This window comes from Lepidochelys olivacea (genome assembly GCF_965140295.1).
Source record: "Lepidochelys olivacea isolate rLepOli2 genome assembly, chromosome: 2".
Taxonomy (NCBI): domain Eukaryota; kingdom Metazoa; phylum Chordata; order Testudines; family Cheloniidae; genus Lepidochelys; species Lepidochelys olivacea.
Genome location: NC_140412.1, coordinates 8,581,878 through 8,606,521, shown reverse-complemented (window position 1 = coordinate 8,606,521; position 24,644 = coordinate 8,581,878).

Genomic DNA, 24,644 nt, shown 5'->3' with positions numbered 1-24,644 from the left:
GTCTCCTGCAGCTCTTTGGAGCACATGATATTAAAACATGGTGTGATTTCATTATTAGCCAATCAAAACTCGGTGTGATTTCATTATTAGCCAATCAAAACATGATGTGATTTCGTTATTAGCCAATCTGAGTTGTTAACCAATCAGGATGCATTTACTATATACATTTACAGGATGCATTTAAATATATATACTAAATATTTCCCCTATCGTACTGTTTAAATATGAATCTATGGTATTATAGTAAACTATGAATTCACACTACGGTGGCTTTTTTGGGTAACGTTGATCGCTAATTTGGCTCCTGAACCACTGAGGTCTGAGTATCACTGCCTTAGGGCATGAAGCTCATCAGAGATTTCTACCATCCTGTGCTGACCCATTTCTCAAGTGACCACTCCCACCCTTTTATTCCCTTCCCCTAGTGGAACCAGCTGCCAGTGGTAATACAGCATGTGCTGAATTACAGTGTCATTGTAGAGCTACAGCAGGGTTGCCAGCTCTCACAATTTTATCACCAGTTGCGTGATATTTGGGTTTTTCCTTAAAGCCCCAGCTCCTGGAGTCATGGGATGATTTGAGCAGCTCAGCTCTCATAAAGAAAAAAAAGAGAGAGAGAAGGAAATTTCTAGCCCTCATGGTTTTGGGGAAAGGTGAAAACGCAAATCCTAAAGGCTCAATGCCTCCTCCTCCCCCACAAATATTATATCTTAAAATCTTGTGATTTTTAAGCCAGTCTCATGATTTTGAAGTCTGACTCATGCTTTTTGAATGCTTGGCAATAGCAATACCATTACAGTATCTGTTTTATGGCACCTGGCTGCACTAGGCAGGATTCATTTTGAAGCATTAAAGAGTGAAGTTTAATATGCTGAAAATGAGTTTTAAATTGATTAAAGTTTATGAATAATACAGGCTCCATAATAAGTATGTCACTTGAATGTTTCCATTTTTTAAAAACTTGTTCTTGATGAAAATTAATCTATTTCCCTATGTTTAATTTTTCTGCACCCTTTATATGTTGGCTTGATTGCTGTCAATTTGTTTCTTTAATGTAAGCAATTAAATGGTTGATAGTTTTGCTGGCTTTCAATTATCTTCCTACCAGACAATTGCTCCAGCTGTAACTAATTTTCTTTCTCTATATTCATAATCCAGATCACATCCTGCAGCCATCAGGAACCGCAGGTGTTAGCTGAGGTGAAGGAGGAAGAGTTGCTTTGTGCCCTGAGGGGAGGATGGGGAAGTTGGATTTCCTGAATCCGCCACTAATTCACGGTGTGGCATTTTGCATTGCTCAAGAGTATATCTACACTGCATCTCTGAGGTGTAATTCCCAGCTCATGTAGACATACATGTGCTAGATCTGCTCAAAAGAGCACCTAAGAATTGCAATGTGGTTGCAGTGGTGTGGGTGGTAGCTTGGGCTAGCCACCCAAATACAACCTTGTTTGAGAATCATAGAATCATAGAATCATAGAATATCAGGGTTGGAAGGGACCCCAGAAGGTCATCTAGTCCAACCCCTGCTCAAAGCAGGACCAATTCCCAGTTAAATCATCCCAGCCAGGGCTTTGTCAAGCCTGACCTTAAAAACCTCTAAGGAAGGAGATTCTATCACCTCCCTAGGTAACGCATTCCAGTGTTTCACCACCCTCTTAGTGAAAAAGTTTTTCCTAATATCCAATCTAAACCTCCCCCACTGCAACTTGAGACCATTACTCCTCGTTCTGTCATCTGCTACCATTGAGAACAGTCTAGAGCCATCCTCTTTGGAACCCCCTTTCAGGTAGTTGAAAGCAGCTATCAAATCCCCCCTCATTCTTCTCTTCTGCAGGCTAAACAATCCCAGCTCCCTCAGCCTCTCCTCATAACTCATGTGTTCCAGTCCCCTAATCATTTTTGTTGCCCTTCGCTGGACTCTCTCCAATTTATCCACATCCTTCTTGAAGTGTGGGGCCCAAAACTGGACACAGTACTCCAGATGAGGCCTCACCAATGTCGAATAGAGGGGAACGATCACGTCCCTCGATCTGCTCGCTATGCCCCTACTTATACATCCCAAAATGCCATTGGCCTTCTTGGCAACAAGGGCACACTGCTGACTCATATCCAGCTTCTCGTCCACTGTCACCCCTAGGTCCTTTTCCGCAGAACTGCTGCCTAGCCATTCGGTCCCTAGTCTGTAGCTGTGCATTGGGTTCTTCCGTCCTAAGTGCAGGACCCTGCACTTATCCTTATTGAACCTCATCAGATTTCTTTTGGCCCAATCCTCCAATTTGTCTAGGTCTTTCTGTATCCTATCCCTCCCCTCCAGCGTATCTACCACTCCTCCCAGTTTAGTATCATCCGCAAATTTGCTGAGAGTGCAATCCACACCATCCTCCAGATCATTTATGAAGATATTGAAGAAAACTGGCCTCAGGACCGACCCTTGGGGTACTCCACTTGATACCAACTATCTGCCAACTAGATATGGAGCCATTGATCACTACCCATTGAGCCTGACAATCTAGCCAGCTTTCTACCCACCTTGTAGTGCATTCATCCAGCCCATACTTCCTTAACTTGCTGACAAAAATACTGTGGGAGACCGTGTCAAAAGCTTTGCTAAAGTCAAGAAACAATACATCCACTGCTTTCCCTTCATCCACAGAACCAGTAATCTCATCATAAAAGGCGATTAGATTAGTCAGGCATGACCTTCCCTTGGTGAATCCATGCTGGCTGTTCCTGATCACTTTCCTCTCATGCAAGTGCTTCAGGATTGATTCTTTGAGGACCTGCTCCATGATTTTTCCAGGGACTGAAGTGAGGCTGACTGGCCTGTAGTTCCCAGGATCCTCCTTCTTCCCTTTTTTAAAGATTGGCACTACATTAGCCTTTTTCCAGTCATCCGGGACTTCCCCGGTTCGCCACGAGTTTTCAAAGATAATGGCCAATGGCTCTGCAATCACAGCCGCCAATTCCTTCAGCACTCTCGGATGCAACTCGTCCGGCCCCATGGACTTGTGCACGTCCAGCTTTTCTAAATAGTCCCTAACTACCTCTATCTCCACAGAGGGCTGGCCATCTCTTCCCCATTTTTTGATGCCCAGCGCAGCAGTCTGGGAGCTGACCTTGTTAGTGAAAACAGAGGCAAAAAAAGCATTGAGTACATTAGCTTTTTCCACATCCTCTGTCACTAGGTTGCCTCCCTCATTCAGTAAGGGGCCCACACATTCCTTGGCTTTCTTCTTGTTGCCAACATACCTGAAGAAACCCTTCTTGTTACTCTTGACATCTCTGGCTAGCTGCAGCTCCAGGTGCGATTTGGCTCTCCTGATAACATTCCTACATGCCCGAGCAATATTTTTATACTCTTCCCTGGTCATATGTCCAACCTTCCACTTCTTGTAAGCTTCTTTTTTATGTTTAAGATCCGCTAGGATTTCACCATTAAGCCAAGCTGGTCGCCTGCCATATTTACTATTCTTTCGACTCATTGGGATGGTTTGTCCCTGTAACCTCAACAGGGATTCCTTGAAATACAGCCAGCTCTCCTGGACTCCTTTCCCCTTCAAGTTAGTCCCCCAGGGGATCCTGGCCATCCATTCCCTGAGGGAGTCGAAGTCTGCTTTCCTGAAGTCCAGGGTCCGTATCCTGCTGCTTACCTTTCTTCCCTGCGTCAGGATCCTGAACTCAACCAACTCATGGTCACTGCCTCCCAGATTCCCATCCACTTTTGCTTCCCCCACTAATTCTACCCGGTTTGTGAGCAGCAGGTCAAGAAAAGCGCCCCCCCTAGTTGGCTCCTCTAGCACTTGCGCCAGGAAATTGTCCCCTACGCTTTCCAAAAACTTCCTGGATTGTCTATGCACCGCTGTATTGCTCTCCCAGCAGATATCAGGAAAATTAAAGTCACCCATGAGAATCAGGGCAAGAGCAGTGAGGCCACGTTGGTGCTGCTGTGAGCCAGCACCCAGGCTAGCAGGTGGGCTCTGAGGGTCCTGGCGGTAGCATCTGACAGAAGCCCCCGGGCTCCCCCTGCTAGCGGGAGAGAGACGCTGGCGTGACATGCACGTAAAGGAAAGAATTGCATTACCTGTGACAATTCAGTCGGGGGGGGGGGATTAACAACGCGATGGGTCGAGCGCTGACCTAAAATCCAACTCCGCGTAGTGGCAAAAGCTCTTCAGCAGCAGCAAAGGGAAAGCGTGGGGAGAGCAAGGATGTTCTGGACGGGACCCCTTCAGAATCCAATAACACCACTCCCTGCCTAGACCAAGGTGCCCTCTTCCCACTGCACTCTCAGCTCCTGGGAACTAGAGACACACTTGGGGCACTGTGTCTGTACTAGGTTTACTCCCCTATCCCGCCATTGCTTACCACCATTTCAGCTTCCCCCGGGAGCACAGTGTTGCGGGCAATTGGTTAGTGTTTTAGGCAGTGTAACTTTTAACTCCTTTCAGAGCTGATCCACGCCCCACGCTGCTTGAGATGTTGTTGGCCGCCTCTGTCTTGCCTAAGGGCTCCCACAGGGGCAACTGAACTGTCGCAATAGAGTGGAATTTTAGGGCAAAAATTCCTAGCGTAGATGAGGCCTAGGTTTCACACGTGGTCGTGAAGGGCATAACCACTGTGCAAAAGTGAACAGCGAGATTCACATCCACTCAGGGTGGCACTCTGGTCCTTTCTGGTGGCGACTTTGTAACAGATAGAGGTCTTGATTACACTTAAAAAGCTAGCAGCAGCTTCATGGTAGCACTTCAGTGTCGACACTACCTACGCCACTCAGTCCTACAAGCAAGCTTGTTTACATTTACGGGAGATACTGCTGCCTGCTTCTTATTTACAATGTCACCTGAAAATGAGAACAGGTGTTCGCATGGCACTTTTGTAGCTGTTGTTGCAAGGTATTTATGTGCCAGACATGCTAAACATTCGTATGCCCCTTCATGCTTCGGCCACCATTCCAGAGGACATGCTTCCATGCTGATGATGCTTGATTAAAAAAAAAAAAAGGGTTAATTAAATTTGTGACTGAACTCCTTGGGGGAGAATTGTATGTCTCCTGTTCTGTTTTATCTGCATTCTACCACATATTTCATGTTCCAGAGTAGCAGCCGTGTTAGTCTGTGTCTGCAAAAAGAAAAGGAGTACTTGTGGCACCTTAGAGACTAACACATTTATTTGAGCATAAGCTTTCGTGAGCTACAGCTCACTTCATTGGATGCATTCAGTGGAAAATACAGTGGGGAGACTTATATACACAGAGAACATGGAACAATGGGTGTTACCATACACACTGTAAGGAGAGTGATCAGGTAAGGAATTACCAGCAGGAGAGCGGGGGCGGGGGGGAAACTTTTGTAGTGATAATCAAGGTGGGCCATTTCCAGCAGTTGACAAGAACGTCTGAGTGTTAGGATATAGATATTCAGGCCTGTCTGCAAAGGCCTGTACTTTAAGAATTTAGGTGTATTCTTATCACTTGGCTAGTTCTAGAGGTATAAAAGAAAGAATCAAAATCACTGTCTGCCAGTGTAAGGTCCTTCTCTTACTGTGACAGTCTGAGGCCCTGTTCTTAGGCTAAGGCCTTTGGCTAAGCAGCAGAGGCAGCCATAAGCTGGGAAGCGACCGGTCACCTCCTCACATCCCAAACTAGTCACATTGAAATAAGGTGCTATTGGGCTGTTAGGCACTATCAGGACAGGATTGTATTCCTATCACCTCCAGAGAAAGGGAAGTGCCTAGAAAATGTAAAAGGAAACTTAGTTTGATAGCATCCTGTCTGGCAAGAACTCACTTATCAATAGCTGGGATGTGAAATCCTCACTTCTGTATTGTCTTGTCATTATAGTTCCCACTTTGCTATTGTTTGTCTGTATAATCTCTGTCTGGTTCTGTGATTGTTCCTGTCTGCTGTATAATTAATTTTGCTGGGTGTAAACTAATTAAGGTGGTGGGATATAATTGGTTACATAATCATGTTACAATATGTTAGGATTGGTTAGTTAAATTTCAGGAAAATGATTGGTTAAGGTATAGCTAAGCAGAACTCAAGTTTTACTATATAATCTGTTGTCAATGAGGAAGTGAGGGGGTGTGGGTGGAAGGGTGGGTGGGGGAGGGAGATGGGAACAGGGAATGGGGGTAAGAAAATTGGAATCATGTTTTGCTAAAGGGGGAAATGGGAACAGGGAATGGGAGTAAGGAAGTTGGAATCATGTTTGGCTAAGGGTAGGAATGGGAACAGGGACACAGGTGTAAGGCTCTGTGGTGTCAGAGCTGGGAAGGAGGATACTAAGGAAGGAAACTGGAATCATGCTTGCTGGAAGTTCACCCCAATAAACATTGAATTGTTTGCACCTTTGGACTTCGGGTATTGTTGCTCTCTGTTCATGCGAGAAGGACCAGGGAAGTAAGTGGGTGAAGGAATAAGCCCCCTAACAGCAACTTTAAGCAAGTGCTTTGTAACACTGAAATCAGCGGAACTGCTCCAATGCTCAACATTAAGCGCGTGCATTAGGGTTTCCAAGATTGCGCTGACCTTTTCTCCATCTCTGTTTTTTTTTTTTCAAACATGATTGCAGCTCCGGAGGGTGTGGGTGTGTTTGTTTTAATTACTACTTCTACTGATGAAATGCTACTACTCTTAACACAATCCACACAAGTGGTGGCCCAGGGCCATGGTGCTGGACACATTACCGATGCCTGTGTGGCAATAGTAACTGCTGTCCAAACAGAGGCTCGGCAGGCCTGTCTGGGACGTACAAACAAATGCATGCCTGGGTACAGAAGCAATTAGGGCAGACGCTCACTGACAGCTGCACCTGTGGAGAAGCCAGTTTTCATGGAGCTCATAAACAATGAAGCACACAAAGAACACAAGCTCTTGTGATAGTTCAGGGAAGGGTTTTCACAGTTGGACTGGACACACATGAACCCCCATTCAGAGATAGAAATGCCATTAAACGATGGGGGTAAAAAGTAAACAATCCAAAGTGGAATGCCAGGGCGGTGGGAGAAGGGCCATAATAGGATTACACAGCCTGATAGGTGTCATTAGCCCCGCTTCCCACTAAAGCATGGGGCATGGCAAAGATTCGCTAGCTGTACGTGGGATCCTCAGGTGCTGTGATGAAAATCTCTCTCGCTCTCGTTTTAAAACAAATGTGAGTGTAATTAGTGTAAAACAATACATCCATTTACCTCGGCCATTAGCAAATCTTGAGCGGTTTGGCATTCCTTATACCAGGTTGATATTTCACGTGAAATCTACACAGTAAAAACAAAGCTGGAGAGGAACAGATGGAAAAATCATAACGGGGAGAAACTAACGAGAGCAGAAAGCCATTTTATCCTAACTGCTCCCTTGGAAAAAAGGGATTCAGCTTGTCTACGCTACTTATACTGACATAGTCAGTGAGGTCTTCTGTGGCATCAGTGCTCAGGCGGGTTGTGTAACCCTAGCCCAGATGGGACGTACCAACCTCTGAGAGATAGCAGAGGGGAACTTGTTCTTATGCTTTGTAGAGCTTATCATCCTTGACTTGATTGAAGGAATAAGGTGCACATTTTTAATGGTGAGGGTGATTAACCACTGGAACAAATGCCTAAGAGAAGTGATGGGTTTTCTATATCTTGAAAAATTCATATCAAGATTGGCTGCCATTCTGGAAGATATGCCTTAGGCAAACACTACTTACTGGGCTCAATACAGGAGAGGCTGAGTGAGGATCTCTGGCTGGATCGTGCAGGAAATCAAACTAGATGACCTAATGGTCTAGTATGGCCTTAATATTTATGAATGGATATGGTGCATAGGCCTTCTGTTGGCTCTCTGCAGAGGGATGAATGGCAAACCGTAGGAAAACCGAATGTGTGCAAGGTTTCTGGCAGAAAGCTGCATCTACATTAAAGGAATATTTTGGTAGCTGGTCAGTTATTCAAATAGTTCCTTGCAACACTGAGTTCTCTACAAGGAGCTTGCAGCTGGCAACAGTTTATAAACCCATCAACAGTAGCCAGCAGAAGCACCGTTAATTTCCTGGCCTTTAAAATAGATAGCCGTATAATGCAACATGGCCAGCAAAACAACAAGACAGCCAGTGCCTGTTGGTTCGCTCTAGTTACGTGACAGTAGAAGCTGTGTCTGGATGCCTAACTCCACTCCAAGCCTGTGCCAGTGAAAGGGAACTGCCAAAGACGGGGTCCAAGCAGCAGTGAGCACGAGGCGAATAGCCAGAGTATGTATGGCACACTGCCTGTACTAGGAGACAACACACAGCTAATACACCAGAATGTGAGATATCACTACAGAGAGGCGTAGCTTCAGGTGCAGCAAAAGGCAGACTCAAGGCAGCTGGGAGGCTGTGCTCACTGGCTTAATAGCAAAAAACAGAAATAAATTTGATCCCAATTAGTACAATAAATGAAGAAAGCAACAAAACCCATAAGAACATAAGAATGGTCACGCTGGGTCAGACCAAAGGTCCATCCAGCCCAGTATCCTGTCTACCGACAGTGGCCAATGCCAGGTGCCCCAGAGCGAGTGAACCTAACAGGTAACGATCAAGTGATCTCTCTCCTGCCATCCATCTCCACCCTCTGACAAACAGAGGCTAGGGACACTATTCCTTACCCATCCTGGCTAACAGCCATTAATGGACTTAACCTCCATGAATTTATCCAGTTCTCTTTTAAACCCTGTTATAGTCCTAGCCTTCACAACCTCCTCAGGCAAGGAGTTCCACAGGTTGACTGTGTGCTGTGTAAAGAAGAACTTCCTATTATTTGTTTTAAATCTGCTTCCCATGTTCGTCGTAAACCAGCACAAACCTCAGACTTGAGCCCTACAAGGCCTGGCTGGCATTAAATCAAATTCCCAGAGCTGTGGTATCCTTTCATTGCTGCCCCAATTCTCCCAGAATGCCTTGCTTTGGGGAAAAGGCATGCTGACTCAGGCCGAACCAGCCCCGTGTCCCAGGTGCTCTAGCCCTGGCAAAGGCTTTGTGTTAGCATCAGTGCCACAGAGGCACAACACGCAAGCTGCCAGTAGGAAAAGTTTGCATTTAAATATGTAACAGCAGCTGGGATGTATCTGACTGGGTGGGTGAAGTAGGCCCACTGCGGCTTTGCCTCCTGCCACACACAGAGCTGATTTAGAGCACCCAGTACGGTATGTCCTACACTGCACACTAAGCCCTGCCTCTGACTCAAGTTCAAGCCCAAGCCCTGCTTTTGTCCACACACAAATCAGTCTGACTCGAAACAGCAAGAACTCAGAACCCTCCTAGGGAGAGTCGGTCAGATCCCGAGTCCTGCTAGGGCTCGGATCCAAGCCCTGTCATTATGTAGTGTGGAATCAAGCCAGAAGGGCTGCGTAGTGCAGTGTGGACATGTTAGCATGGCTGTGAGACCTGAGTCCAGCAATAGTAAACCCAGGTTTGCAATGCAGTGTGGACGCTCAAGCATGGGCTTAGAAACACCACATCCACAAGTCCGTGTCCCACAGATCCGGGCTTAATGTGCAGTGGAGATGGACCCTTTGGGTCCAGTAGTTAGGGGATGATGCTGGAGGTTTGGGGACCCGCATTCAAGTCCTCACTGTGTGATGTCGGGAAAGCCGCTTAACCTGCTGGTGCTCCAATGCCTCAGTGCTACAATGGGTTTAACAACCTCACGGGGTGTTGCGAGGATAAATGCCTTAACGATGACGAGGTGCTCAGACACTGAGGAGATGGGGGCCATATAAAATAGATAGTTAATCTCAGTCTTGTCGGGATTGCATCTCAGCCAGCTGGCTCCCATCCATCCCCTGTCTGTACGGAGGAGCTTTTTCCACTTGATTTCCTGCTTCTCTTCCTCTGACGGCATCACGGTGCCCTCCACTAACCCTGTAAATACGTAAAACAAACAGAACTCTTGCACGGTGCTCATGCCGACATTGATGGCTCTTGTAAGTGATAATCAGAACAAGTGCATAGGAAAAGAGCCCTCCTAACTGATGATAGGAACACCCGCCATGGAGAAGGATAAGCTGGCAGCACCACGATCTAATTTAATTTGGCTGAGGAAGATCCTATCAAATAAAAATGTATCTGAATTGGTTTGGAGACAAACTCAGGCTCAGTCAGTTATTGTCGGAGGAGAGCTTAGCAGCATGCTGCATATAGTATCTGACAGAGCACCTACTCATTTGTAAATAAGACGCGATATGGCTGGGAAACCAAAAAGAAGTTACATGCCCTGTGATACGCCATCAAACCCGCATGTAAGAATGGGTCTCCTTTTATTTACTTTTTATTGTAATATGGGAGGTCTAACCTTAATCAGATGTATTTTAATGCTGCTGAAATTATTCTAGCTGTGCCAGAAGTTTTCTCATCTCCTACATTTCTTTATTTCCTTTTTTTTTCCCACTGTGTGGGGCATGCTTAGCTAATGTGACCTCCAGCTGTTTAATATAATGTTAGCTAAAAGTAAAACGTATTCCATGTGTCACACTCCATCTGTTGCATTCAGCCCAAGGAAAGTTTTAAAAAAGGCATTCTAGAGCTCATTTAGTGAGTTTACTGTAAGTGTTACTGGTTCTTATCTAGTACGTAGCAAAATCTAAACCATGATGGACCAGATTCGTATCTCGGGCACACTGGGGCATATTGCCAGATAGAGCACTTCCTACTATTAAGGTTTCCATCATGGGTGGCGCGTAATGAAGGCCGGGAGAGGCTCAGAGCTCCTCCAGCTGACCAGGGCTGGCAGGCTGGGCCTCTGGGCTGCTCAGCCGAGCCAGCCGAACTCCTTGGTCACGGTGGGGGAACTCGGGGCGCCTCTGGTCCAGGTGGGTGAGAGTGGGGGAGGGGAAATGTAGGGGTGGGACCTCAGGCAGAAGGGGTGGGGTAGAAGCAGGGCCTCAGGTGGGAGGGGTGGGGCAGGTGTCTAGTCTCCCCAAACAGGGGTTCACATGCTGCCCATGCTTCCCATTATAAGATCCTGCTTTGAGATGCTTATAACTTTGCTCAACTTTAAATGTTTGGGGCTGAAATTTTCCAAGCCCGGTGTCTGTCTCAGGCTGATTTAGTTTTAAATTCATCCAAAATGGCTCAGCTGTTTCCCAGAACAAGGATAGGGGAAAAGTTAAAAAGTTCTGGTAAGCTTTTTTTTTTTTTTTTGAGAACCTCTAGAAGCCTGGTGCTTGGCGCAGACTTAACATTTGGCAAGGAGGTGGCCTTTGTATCATGGATGTGTCTTGTGCCTTACTTGTGAAAATCCACCCAAATTTGGCCAAGTCATAAGCCTTGAAAAACTGTCATTCGTACATGCTTGGCAGAGAGATCGCTTAATTTTAGCAGCTAAATTCCCCAAAGATTCCACCTGCTCCGAGTATGCTCCAGTCTGGGGCTGGGCAGGACTTTTCCTGCAAGTGACCTCCTGAATGGCAGGTCACTAAACACCACCCAGCCACCCCGACCCCAAGCCCAACAAGCAGAATTAGACCAAAGTATTACAGCCCTCTGCAGTCATGATAGTGCCTGTCACTGCTGTGCCATAAACTTCTCCAATAAGCCTGCTGACAAGGGGGTCAAATTGGTGCCCCTAACAATGGCAGCAAAGACACAAGTCTGGAGACATGTGAACCTGTCTTCCCAATGCAGTAGCCAATCTTTCCATGCCCCAGCCTCAGGACTCTATAAGGGGGAACTCGACGGATGAAATCCTCTCTCTAGCATCATGGACTCCAATACAGTCTCTAATAGGGCTGGTTGGACAATTTATGTTGAAATGTCTTTTTGGACAGGAAATGGGGTTCTTGGGTGTGAGAACATTTTCCCAGACACTGTCTGCTTTCCTTGAAATGTTTTTATTTTGCTGTCCAAAAACCAGGAAACTGAATTGTTTTGGCCACAAACTGAAATGGCTTTTGTTTTCATCTGAAAAAGTATAGATTTTGCAGCAGTTGTGGACCAAAAAAAAGGGTTTGGTTTTCAGATGTTTTCAGCTGAAAATCTTTTTTTTCCAAACAAAAAGTCAACATTTTCCATCAGAACCCCCTTCCCCTTTTCTGGACAGCATTAGGAGCTACTACTGGTTATTTTCAGAGACAGGATGCTGGGCTAGATGGACCATTGGTCTGATCCAGTTTGACAATGGCTATGTTGCTACAATTAGAGGTTTGCACATACATCCCCAGTGGGTAATCTCTCATCCCCATGAAATCACAGTGATGTAACACTCAGTTAATTAGTGTGCTTTGAGATCCTCGGCTGGACAAATTATTATTTCCTTATTATGTTTGCTTCTCCCATGTAAAGGTTGGTAATAGGGCTGGCTGGGAAATAAGAATTCTCTTTCACAACAAAACAAAAAAATCGAGTTTTGTTTTTGTTCTGCATCAGAGGGACAATGAAACCTTTCTAAAATGTCCACAAGAAACAGAGAGAGAGAGAGAGAGAGAGAGATGCACCCAGCTTATCTAGTAACCAGCCCTACTCTGCCTGTATCGGAAGAGTGTCTTTAACCTGACACACAGCCCAGATGAGTGCCCTAACCAGTGGACTACAAAGTCACTGGTGCTCTTTATCCCTATGGATATTTAATTACTTATTGTCACCATGCCTCCGTGGGTCACAACTGAGAATATCGAATTCAGGACAAGTTGCTGGAAAAAAGAGCAGACCCCGCCCCCCCCCCCCACACACACACACTGGTGGGTATTCTTCCATGAGCTGTACCAAACCAGCAACAACAGTAAATTTCTGTCTCATCACCAGAAGTCAAAAATGCAGCCTCCTTAAGTATTCAAGTTCCAGAGTCAACACCCAGACACTATAAGTCCATAGTCCAGAGGTTTGAGCAGGAAAGAGGCAAAATGGAGCTGTTTCCAGGGCCTTTTATAGCTTCTGCAAAGTGAAGGGAAGCCCATTGTTCTCAATGTGGAAAATTACAGGGAACAAGATGGTGTTTGGAGTCACATGGGCAAGTCACATGTCCATGCATGCTTCCCTTAAGTCATAGTAGAGGTCATCATAGGAAAGTCCATTAAGTGTAGATAGGCGTCTCCCATGGTCCATTGTGAGATAAATGTTCTTTGATGGGCCATTTAACTTGAATAGTCCCCTCAAGATGTGCAGGCTACATACCTTGTTGTTGTTACCACAGGAAGAAGCATTTGAAATGCAGGTACAGAGTTAATATTCATAACTTCCGAGATGAAGATGATACATGTATACAAACAGCATAATCATATTCACCAAATCATAACCTTCCCACAGACACCTTACTTGACATACTTTGTATAAGATTTGTTGCAATCATATAACAGTGGTAGCAACAATAATCTACATGGGCATATTTTAATCAGATAACATCACACTTATGCAAAGTGGAACAGCTCCAACAGGAGCGTCTGAGAGCAGGTGTGAGAATGACTTACAAGTGTAATGGTTGGAGCCCTCAGCTGTAATTTGGGGGAACCAGGTTCAAAACCCTGCTCTGACTCTGGCAGAGCAAAGCCTTTACCCTAGGTTTCCCACATTCCAGCTGAGAGCCCTATTGGCTATTCTGCGGTGCTGACCTCTCTCTGGTTTTGATGAGAAATTCCATCTTGACCCAAGAGCCCATCCCAACAACATGTGAGTTGAAAACTGATACGTTTCCATGAAAAATTTCAATTTTGACAAATAGGCATTTTCCAGTGAAAAAACATTTCACCAAAAAATTCCCAACCAGCTCGAGCTGGTAATTCATCTGCAATACCGATTGCTACACAACGGTTGGTCTCATGTGCTATCACATGATGTGAATTATTGCCCCTCCCCCCGACTCATCTTCAACCCGCTAATTCCCCCAAACTCTGCACCTGCTAATGTGACTTCCTTGGGATTTGTTGGCTCCCGCAGTGCATGTACAAGGACATCAGTCTCCTATGGCTCAGAGGAGCGAGCTGGAGAACGGGAAAGCTGCAGGTGATGAGCAGGGCTGCCAGCTGGCATCAGCGAATGCTAATAAATCTTTATGAATTTAGACTATCCATTTCCTTTTCCATTAGGGGGTGACAATTTAAAGATTTCCAGATTACACCGAGGCGAGTAGCATGTGCCTGGATCCTGCTGACACCCATCTCCTTGTATGTGGCAGAAGACAGTACATAAAAAAATTAACAGCTTAATGCCAACGTTTTCAGGGCCAGTCCCTGATGGGAGTGGATCTTACCCACGGGAAATTAGTAGTAGTTCTGTACATAAGAACGGCTATACTGAGTCAGACCAACGGTCCATCTAGCCCAGTGTCCTGTCTTCCGACAATGGCCAATGCCAGGTGCCCCAGAGGGAATGAACAGAACAGGTAAGCATCAAGTGATCCAGCCCCTGTCACTCATTCCCAGCTTCTGGCATATAGAGGCTAGGGACACCATCCCTGCCAATCCTGGCTAATAGCCATTGATGGACCTGTCCTCCATGATTTTGTGATTAAATCCAGAATCAGAGACTCTAGCGATAGAACAGAGCCACATGCCTTAGATCGCCCAATGTATATTATTGATTAATTATTACTACCGTTAGCTAAACACCGGGCGTGTTCTCAGTGCTGTGCAAATGGTTGATCCTGAAAGGCATCTCCGTTCAGGAAGGGTGCTTGAAGTCAATGGGAATTCAGCGTGCCCTTAAGTGGTGTCCTGAACTGAGGTCACAATTAATAGATTCATAGATTTTATATCAAATTCACCCAGTGCCTAAAAGTAAGCACCTACTTCAGTGCTCTCCTGAATAGGGATGCTTTCCTGAATCAAGGCTGATGGTTGCAATGAAGCACCGAGAGCAAATAGAAAATGGATTTGTAATTAACCGTACAGTAGGATTTGTCAACCATAATCATTTACCTAAACCCATAGCAGAAAAAGGAAATAGCTGTGGTTAGTTGTCTGTGTACAGGCAGTGTATAGTTCCTAGATACTTAAGTTCTGTAAATCAAGAGAAAATACATAGTGGCAATGCTAGATGGTCAACAGTAGATTATGTTAAACAAACTATGTGCAGCTGTGGAATAGACTTTTGACTGATGATCCCTTACATGGCACTAGATAGCTCCCGTAATTTGTGCTCAGTTTAAATCTCTTATGATTAATTTGAGTAAATTACCAGCTAGAAGTCATTTGTAATTTTAAATTAGTACAAGGCTCCAGACAGTTCTCTGGTGGGATTGTTCCAGGGGCTGGTTCATTACCATCATCCACATGTTGAAAAAAGTAGACTGCTTGGGTCAAACTCCAACAGTACCTGTGCAGCCATTCACTTGAAAGCCAAGAACAAGATAGGAAAGGAGGGGACAGACACTAAATTAATCCACAAGGTTGTTTTGTTTTAAGGCTTTTGTTTATTTCTTTTTTTTTTTGCCATGGTGCGAAGAGCTGAGAATAATCCACCTGTGTGAATGATCTAATTACCAGCTCTCCTGGACTGGAGAAAGTGATTACAAGGTGCAGGAGCAGAGGAAGCTGCATGGAAGATTTAACATAATTCAACGTGCTTATGTTGGATAAACTCTCTGCTAATTGTCTTTTTTTTTTACTGAATATGGAGCAGGACAACTTTAAAGAAAAAGACTAAAAAAAAAAAAGATGGAAACAAACAAACCCCCAAACATACATGGGATTTGTTTCTATCTAATCCACTGGTTCTCCCCCATTTCTATACTAAGCCCCCCCCTTTTCTGTCCTGTATTCACCTTCTGTCTAACCAAGATGTAATTGGAACAATATGGAAAGGACCACCCCCAGACACCTGTTTGCAACCCCAGGTCGAGAACCCATGATCTAATCTATTTATATCGCACTCATTTCCATGGTATTGGCACAATTACCACCTCTTCTGCTTTTGAAGTCTGTCCATCCCCACTGTATGAAGGGAGGAGAGAATGACAGTGAAACAGGACAGTGGCAAAGAGCAGAGCCTAAAATAAGTAGAGACGGAAAAAGAAATGCTGCAAGATTTGGGGCCAGGTCAGCTAAATAGTTTGCCACCATCATCTCCTCCAGCAAAGATCAATTGCCGACTCGCGTCTCAACCTCTCTCCAGACCTTAACAGATGCCTGTGCCCCAGGCTCACACCCAAATCTGCTTTAATGTGAATGAACAAAACAATCTCAATTTTAATAAATAAACAGCATGCCCATTAGAGAAAAGGATAGCCTTGCAGTTAAGGTCCTGGTTTGAGAGTTGGGAGACCCGGCGTCAATTCCTGGCTCTGCCACAGACTTCCTATGTGATCTTAGGCAAGTCATTTAATCTCTCTTGGTCTCGGTTCCCATCTGTAAAATGGGGGTACTACTGCTTCCTTTGTCTGTCTTGTCTACTTAGATTGCAAGCTCTTCAGGACAGGAGCCTGTCTCTTTCTATGTGTTTATACAGTACCTAGCACAAAGGAGCCCTCACCTTGGCTGAAGAAAAAACATTTTTACAAATCAAGAATGATAAAGTCCCTGAAAAGCAGGAAATTCATAGATTGTACAGCCAGAAGATATCCCGTAGGCTGCAGAACTTGGTAGGCTGCAGAACTTCATCCAGTAACGCGTGCATCCAGCCCGATAATTTTGGGTTGAGCTAGAGTATATGTTTTAGAAAGACATCTGGTTTTGGTTTAAAGACGTCATGTGATGGAGAATCCATCACATCCCTAGCTAAGCTGTTTTGGAGGCTAATTATCCTGTTCTCAGGGTCTCTCCTCTCCATTTTGTCCTGGTTTTGGTAAACCCACAGAGACTGGCCACATAAAGAGTGGAGCTACAATGGGGCTCCGAGCTTACTTCCTCATAGTTCATTCATGCATTATCAGGAACTAGCAACTTGTGAACTATAGAGTCATGGAATGCTCAAAGACCAGTGTATCAACTATACAGATGTCAGACATAGCTGTATGAGCTTGCGTTTGTATTGTAGCTCTCTGGCTAGGGGTGGAGGGGGTTACAGTAGTTTCCTGCAGGAACTATAATCACCAGGGGTAATTAAAGCAAATCCCTAGGCAACTAAACAAGTCTGGAGAACCCTGACCTCCTGGGGAACATTATTTATACTAATTTGATCTGATTAAAGAAGGCGGCCAAACAAAGAACTGAATAAAGTGACCACCCAGACACAGGGGAAGAGGTCACGCTTACCTGAGCCAAGAACTGGCACAACAATGTCACTAAGAGAGACAGAGCCTGCAAAAAGGGTCTGAAGGACTTTGAAACCTGCCAGGACCTCCCTGAGAAGATGGACCACTACCTGTTAAGCTAGGACCTGAATGGAAGCTGTATATTTATTTTAGGAGATATTTTCTCTTCAGTGCTTTTGCTCTGAATAAATAGTACTTTGCTTTGTGAAGGCTGGCTGGTCACTGGTTAACGCGGTCGTTGCCCCTGACAGAACAGGACAGCAGGGGCTGAATGAAAGTCAGCCTTGCTAAAATGATCAGAGTGAAGTGAAGGAGGAATTGCAGCCGAAGTCCCCAGTTTAGAGGGAGAGAGTCCTGGGACCCCACCCCAAAAAGTGTAGCTCAGCTGTGGTGGTGCTTTTCACTGCCATTGTGTGGCCCGTCAAGGGGTATAGGCTACAGCTGGCCACAACCATGCTGTTTTGCTAACATAACTGCGCTGTGCGACAATCCAATCCCTCAGTGCAGCACTCCCACCTGAGCTGGGCCAAACAGAGGGCCGCCGGGGTAGAATTAATAAAGCAAAGAGAAATGAAGGCTGGGCATCAGGAAGACCACCCTGACCGTGAGCTCTAGCATGTTGTGAAATAGTTTCCCAGGGAAGTGGTGGAAGCCCCAAGAGGGGAGGGAACAACCCTGGGGGACTGACTTACGGATCCATAGGTTTTAAGGCCTCCTTATAATCTCGTTTGGCCTCCTGCATAGTTCAGGCCATAAAACCACACCCAGTAATTTTTGCATTTATACGGGATGTGTATATGCAGTAATTTCTGCATTTATAAGGGAGGTGTGCACAGGCTGCATGTGAGAGCTGCGCAGAATATACATGGGTGAGATACAGGTTCACCAACAGGCTGTGCCAGCAGGGACGCCAGCTACACTTTTACATGCCGCCAACCATGAGCGCACCATGGCCAAGCAGGAACCAACGCAGGAGAAGAGAAGCAGGGCAACAGAGTAAATACTGGTCTAAACTGCACCTGTACTTAAGCCCCATGCTGCCCTTTGGAAACTAGTTCATACACAGAGATGCAGAAGTGCCCTTAAATCACTGCATGTACAGGCCACACCCAGGTTATACCTACTCCTTGACTATCACTAGCCATTCTGGGCTGCACTGGCCTCCTGTGGGGCTTATGCCAAAAGGAGGTTAATATACCGTACAGTATAGAGATGGCTGCATTATCTTCCAGCACAAGGCGGAAGGGGACCATGGTCTACGAAACTACACCATAGTGTAACTATGTGTGTATGACTTTATTTTACATCTGTGAATTTCTTTCTATTCTCTTTGCCAAAATAAATAAAATATTCTTCCCCAAATCCCTCCCCACCTGATCTGTCGCCCCAGTTGCACAGAATTCGATCTGTTCTGGATCACTTCTGTTGTACAGCTCAGTGGGGGTTTGGAGTTGCTCTGTAATCATTTATGAATGCTGCATGTTGGCCTGGTTATTGGGGTGTTTGCTGCATAACTATATTTAGGTTTGGAAAGATCAGGTTTTTGTGGGTAAAAGTTAGTGAATGTCAATTTCACTATACAAACAAACTGATAAAAGAGTGTTTTCATCAATAATAAAAATTTACACTTAGGCAAAGTAAGAAGAATGCTGCTTGAGAATTAGCAGAGTCCAAATCCAATGATCTAGATTTTGAATTAGGCTGGTTACAAATGGACTAGCAAATGAATCGTAAAAATAGGTAGGATTGGATTTAAGGATATTGACTTTGTATATTTTGACACGTGATGTTGACAGTGTGTCTTTTAATGGGTTACAAAGCTTTAACTTTTTGAATCTCAGTGTCTACAGGTATTAAATCATTGTTTGACTCCCCCAATAATGTCCCACAATTGTGAAAATAAAAACAGAATTCTGCCAACCCTTAATACATTGGGTTAACTGACTAGAGGGTTGCCTGGGAAAACAGGCAGCAAGGAATAGGAAGCCTCCAGATAGCCACCTCCACAAACACTTAAAGTGGTTAAGGGACAACTCCAGAATGATTAGCTTTGATGGTTTTGCCTCTATCTCCTGTTGAGCCTAAGGGCTGATTTTGACCTGAAGGGTCAACACTGGGAACAGAGAAGAACAAAAGAACTGTGGGATGATTAAACAGAAGCCTGGAGGCTACTGGCATGAATCCCTAGCCCAGCAAGGACTAATGCCACACCAAAGTCTGGTCAGGCCCTTCCTTGGGTGGGGAGTTTCATTCTTTAAATACAAAAGTACCACGTGGCTGTTCCCCTGACCAAAGCCAGTTGCAGGGGCCCAGAGACCTTTCCCCTTGCATCTCTCTCCCCTGTTTCGAAGCCACCCACAGGAACCAGCTCCCATCCAGCAGCTCCCTGCTCAACTGTGCTCCTTTGACCTTTTCTAGGAATCACCTGGCCCTTCTCAGCTGAGGCAGAGAACCTCCTCTCCCAGGGCCAAACACCTGTTCTGAAAAGGACTGTCTCCTCCTGGCCCTTAAAGAAGCAGACCACCTGTTACAGACCGTCTCTCAAGAGAGGCAGTAATTGTGTGGGAGAACTGGACTGAGACCCAAGACCCCGTCTGGGGGTATCTGAAGAAGCTAAGTCTGGTTAGTTTACCACAAGGGGTGGTTAGATTTCAGGTTAGGTAGGCAAGTGTATGGACTATTTGTTATTTCAAAATCCTTTTTTCTGTCAAGCTTCGCTCCTGCTGTTAAATAAACTATTCTTCGGGTTTTAAGAAGGCTCTTGCGTCACTGAATACATGGGCCACAGACTCCCAAAGCGAAGTACTGCTGATGTCTGGCCCAGGCAGAGCTGCTGTGTAAGCATGGTTGATACACATGGTACCGCAGCCCCAGACCTGATCTCAGAGATGGAGAAAGAGAATGCACTGAGAGAGCCCCAAACTGGCCCTGCAAGTGTGACATTGTCACTGGATTCTCCTAGTCTACTGGATTCAGTGGATTCTAGTCTGCTTTTTTAGCTTGCTTTATCTCCTGCATGCTGCTTCCCCCAGCTCAGCTCCACCAACTCCTTAGCAGTACAAGCCCTTTGAAAACTTAGACGGAACTCCTCCTAGTTAAAACCAAACCAAAATAAAACACAACCAGCTTCAGATCATTATGTTTCACAGCATAAAACCACAAAGCAATTGCATAAAAACATCCAATACTCTTGCTGGAAATTTACGAGATTACACTATTTTCTTCCTTAGAATTCAGAACAATAAACACACAGGCACTAGTAACAGAGAGAAAGAAAGCAGACGGCTCCCTAAAACAGAGAGGCACAATTCACTGCCCCTAAGCCCTGGTCTACACTAGGACTTTAGGTCGAATTTAGCAGCGTTAAATCGATTTAAACCTGCACCCGTCCACACAGTGAAGCCCTTTATTTCGACTTAAAGGGCTCTTAAAATCGATTTCCTTACTCCACCCCTGACAAGTGGATTAGCGCTTAAATCGACGTTCCCGGCTCGAATTTGGGGTACTGTGGACACAATTCGATGGTATTGGCCTCCGGGAGCTATCCCAGAGTGCTCCATTCTGACTGCTCTGGACAGCACTCTCAACTCAGATGCACTGGCCAGGTAGACAGGAAAAGAACCGCAAACTTTTGAATCTCATTTCCTGTTTGGCCAGCGTGGCAAGCTGCAGGTGACCATGCAGAGCTCATCAGCACAGGTGACCATGATGGAGTCCCAGAATCGCAAAAGAGCTCCAGCATGGACCGAACGGGAGGTACGGGATCTGATCGCTGTTTGGGGAGAGGAATCCGTGCTATCAGAACTCCGTTCCAGTTTTCGAAATGCCAAAACCTTTGTGAAAATCTCCCAGGGCATGAAGGACAGAGGCCATAACAGGGACCCGAAGCAGTGCCGCGTGAAACTGAAGGAGCTGAGGCAAGCCTACCAGAAAACCAGAGAGGCGAACAGCCGCTCTGGGTCAGAGCCCCAAACATGCCGCTTCTATGATGAGCTGCATGCCATTTTAGGGGGTTCAGCCACCACTACCCCAGCCGTGTTGTCTGACTCCTTCAATGGAGATGGAGGCAATACGGAAGCAGGTTTTGGGGACGAAGAAGATGATGATGAGGAGGAGGTTGTAGATAGCTCACAGCAAGCAAGCAGAGAAACCGGTTTTCCCGACAGCCAGGAACTGTTTCTTACCCTAGACCTGGAGCCAGTACCCCCCGAACCCACCCAAGGCTGCCTCCTGGACCCAGCAGGCAGAGAAGGGACCTCTGGTGAGTGTACCTTTTAAAATGCTACACATGGTTTAAAAGCAAGCATGTGAAAGGATTACTTTGCCCTGGCATTTGCGGTTCTCCTAGATGTAGTCCTAAAGCCTTTGCAAAAGGTTTCTGGGGAGGGCAGCCTTATTTCGTCCTTCATGGTAGGACACTTTACCACTCCAGGCCAGTAACACGTACTCGGGAATCACTGTAGAACAAAGCATTGCAGTGTATGTTTGCTGGCATTCAACCAAAATCCGTTCTTTATCTCTCTGTGTTATCCTCAGGAGAGTGAGATATAATTCATGGTCACCTGGTTGAAATAGAGTGCTTTTCTTCAGGGACACTCAAAGGTGCCCGTTCCTGCTGGGCTGTTTGCCTGTGGCTAAACAGAAATGTTCCCCGCTGTTAGCCACAGGGAGGGGGGAAGGTTGAGGGGGTAGTCACGCGGTGGGAGGAGGCAAAATGCGACCTTGTAACGAAAGCACATGTGCTATGTATGTAATGTTAACAGCAAGGTTTACCCTGAAAGAGTGTAGCCACTGTTTTATAAAATGTGTCTTTTTAAATACCGCTGTCCCCTTTTTTTTCTCCACCAGCTGCATGTGTTTCAATGATCACAGGATCTTCTCCTTCCCAGAGGCTAGTGAAGCTTAGAAAGAAAAAAAAAACGCACTCGCGATGAAATGTTCTCCGAGCTCATGCTGTCCTCCCACACTGACAGAGCACAGACAAATGCGTGGAGGCAAATAATGTCAGAGTGCAGGAAAGCACAAAATGACCGGGAGGAGAGGTGGAGGACTGAAGAGAGTAAGTGGTGGGCTGAAGAGAGTAAGTGGCGGGCTGAAGACAGGGCTGAAGCTCAAATGTGGCGGCAGCGTGATGAGAGGAGGCAGGATTCAATGCTGAGGCTGCTGCAGGACCAAACCAGTATGCTCCAGTGTATGGTTGAGCTGCAGCAAAGGCAGCTGGAGCACAGACTGCCACTGCTGCCCCTCTGTAACCAACCGCCCTCCTCCCCAAGTTCCATAGCCTCCACACCCAGACGCCCAAGAACGCGGTGGGGGGGCCTCCGGCCAACCAGCCACTCCACCACAGAGGATTGCCCAAAAAAAAGAAGGCTGTCATTCAATAAATTTTAAAGTTGTAAACTTTTAAAGTGCTGTGCTTAAAGTGCTGTGTGGCATTTTCCTTCCCTCCTCCACCACCCCTCCTGGGATACCTTGGTAGTCATCTCCCTATTTGTGTGATGAATGAATAACGAATGCATGACTGTGAAGCAGCAATGACTTTATTGCCTCTGCAAGCGGTGATTAAAGGGAGGAGGGGAGGGTGGTTAGCTTACAGGGAAGTAGAGTGAACCAAGGGGCGGGGGGTTTCATCAAGGAGAAACAAAGAGAACTTTCACACCGTAGCCTGGCCAGTCATGAAACTGGTTTTCAAAGCTTCTCTGATGCGTACCGCGCCCTCCTGTGCTCTTCTAACCGCCCTGGTGTCTGGCTGCGCGTAACCAGCAGCTAGGCGATTTGCCTCAGCCTCCCACCCCGCCATAAACGTCTCCCCCTTACTCTCACAGATATTGTGGAGCACACAGCAAGCAGTAATAACAGTGGGAATATTGGTTTAGCTGAGGTCTAAGCGAGTCAGTAAACTGCGCCAGCGCGCCTTTAAACGTCCAAATGCACATTCTACCACCATTCTGCACTTGCTCAGCCTGTAGTTGAACAGCTCCTGACTACTGTCCAGGCTGCCTGTGTACGGCTTCATGAGCCATGGCATTAAGGGGTAGGCTGGGTCCCCAAGGATACATATAGGCATTTCAACATCCCCAACAGTTATTTTCTGGTCTGGGAATAAAGTCCCTTCCTGCAACTTTTGAAACAGACCAGAGTTCCTGAAGATGCGAGCATCATGCACCTTTCCCGGCCATCCCACGTTGATGTTGGTGAAACGTCCCTTGTGATCCACCAGAGCTTGCAGCGCTATCGAAAAGTACCCCTTGCGGCTTATGTACTCGGCGGCTTGGTGCTCCGGTGCCAAGATAGGGATATGGGTTCCGTCTATAGCCCCACCACAGTTAGGGAATCCCATTGCAGCAAAGCCATCCACTATGACCTGCACATTTCCCAGGGTCACTACCCTTGATATCAGCAGATCTTTGATTGCGTGAGCTACTTGCATCACAGCAGCCCACACAGTAGATTTGCCCACTCCAAATTTATTCCCAACTGACCGGTAGCTGTCTGGCATTGCAAGCTTCCACAGGGCTATCGCCACTCGCTTCTCAACTGTGAGGGCTGCTCTCATCCTGGTATTCATGCGCTTCAGGGCAGGGGAAAGCAAGTCACAAAGTTCCATGAAAGTGCCCTTACGCATGCGAAAGTTTCGCAGCCACTGGGAATCGTCCCAGACCTGCAACACTATGCGGTCCCACCAGTCTGTGCTTGTTTCCCGAGCCCAGAATCGGCGTTCCACAGCATGAACCTGCCCCATTAGCACCATGATGCATGCATTGGCAGGGCCCATGCTTTCAGAGAAATCTGTGTCCATGTCCTGATCACTCACGGGACCGCGCTGACGTCGCCTCCTCGCCCGGTATCGCGTTGCCATGTTCTGGTGCTGCATATACTGCTGGATAATGCGTGTGGTGGTTGATGTGCTCCTAATTGCCAAAATGAGCTCAGCGGCCTCCATGCTTGCCTTGGTATGGCGTCCGCACAGAAAAAAGGCGCGGAACGATTGTCTGCCGTTGCTCTGACGGAGGGAGGGGCGACTGACGACACGGCTTACAGGGTTGGCTTCAGGGAGCTAAAATCAACAAAGGGTGTGCCTGTACATCAAGGAATATTTCAGGCAGGACTGCACGGAGGGTTCCAATAAGAAATGGTGCACCTAAGTTATCGTTGTTATTGGAACAAGGAGGTTAGCCTGGCCTCTGATTGATACATGGCTAGATTTACCTCGCTGCACCTTCTTTGTGAGTGACTGCAGTGTGATCTAGACAGGGGAGGAGGAAAATGAGTACAAAACAAATCTGGTCTATTTCTTGTTCTGACCCACTCCATCTATCTTTTACATCTTTGACTGGCAGCAGACGGTGCAGAAGGACTGCATGCCATCCACATCTCATAGCTGCTTGGCAGAAGATGGTACAGTACGACTGCTAGCCATCTTCATCTCTTGCCTGCCTGGCATAAGATGGTACAATACGACTGCTAGCAATCCTCATCTCTTGCCTGCCTGGCAGAAGATGGTA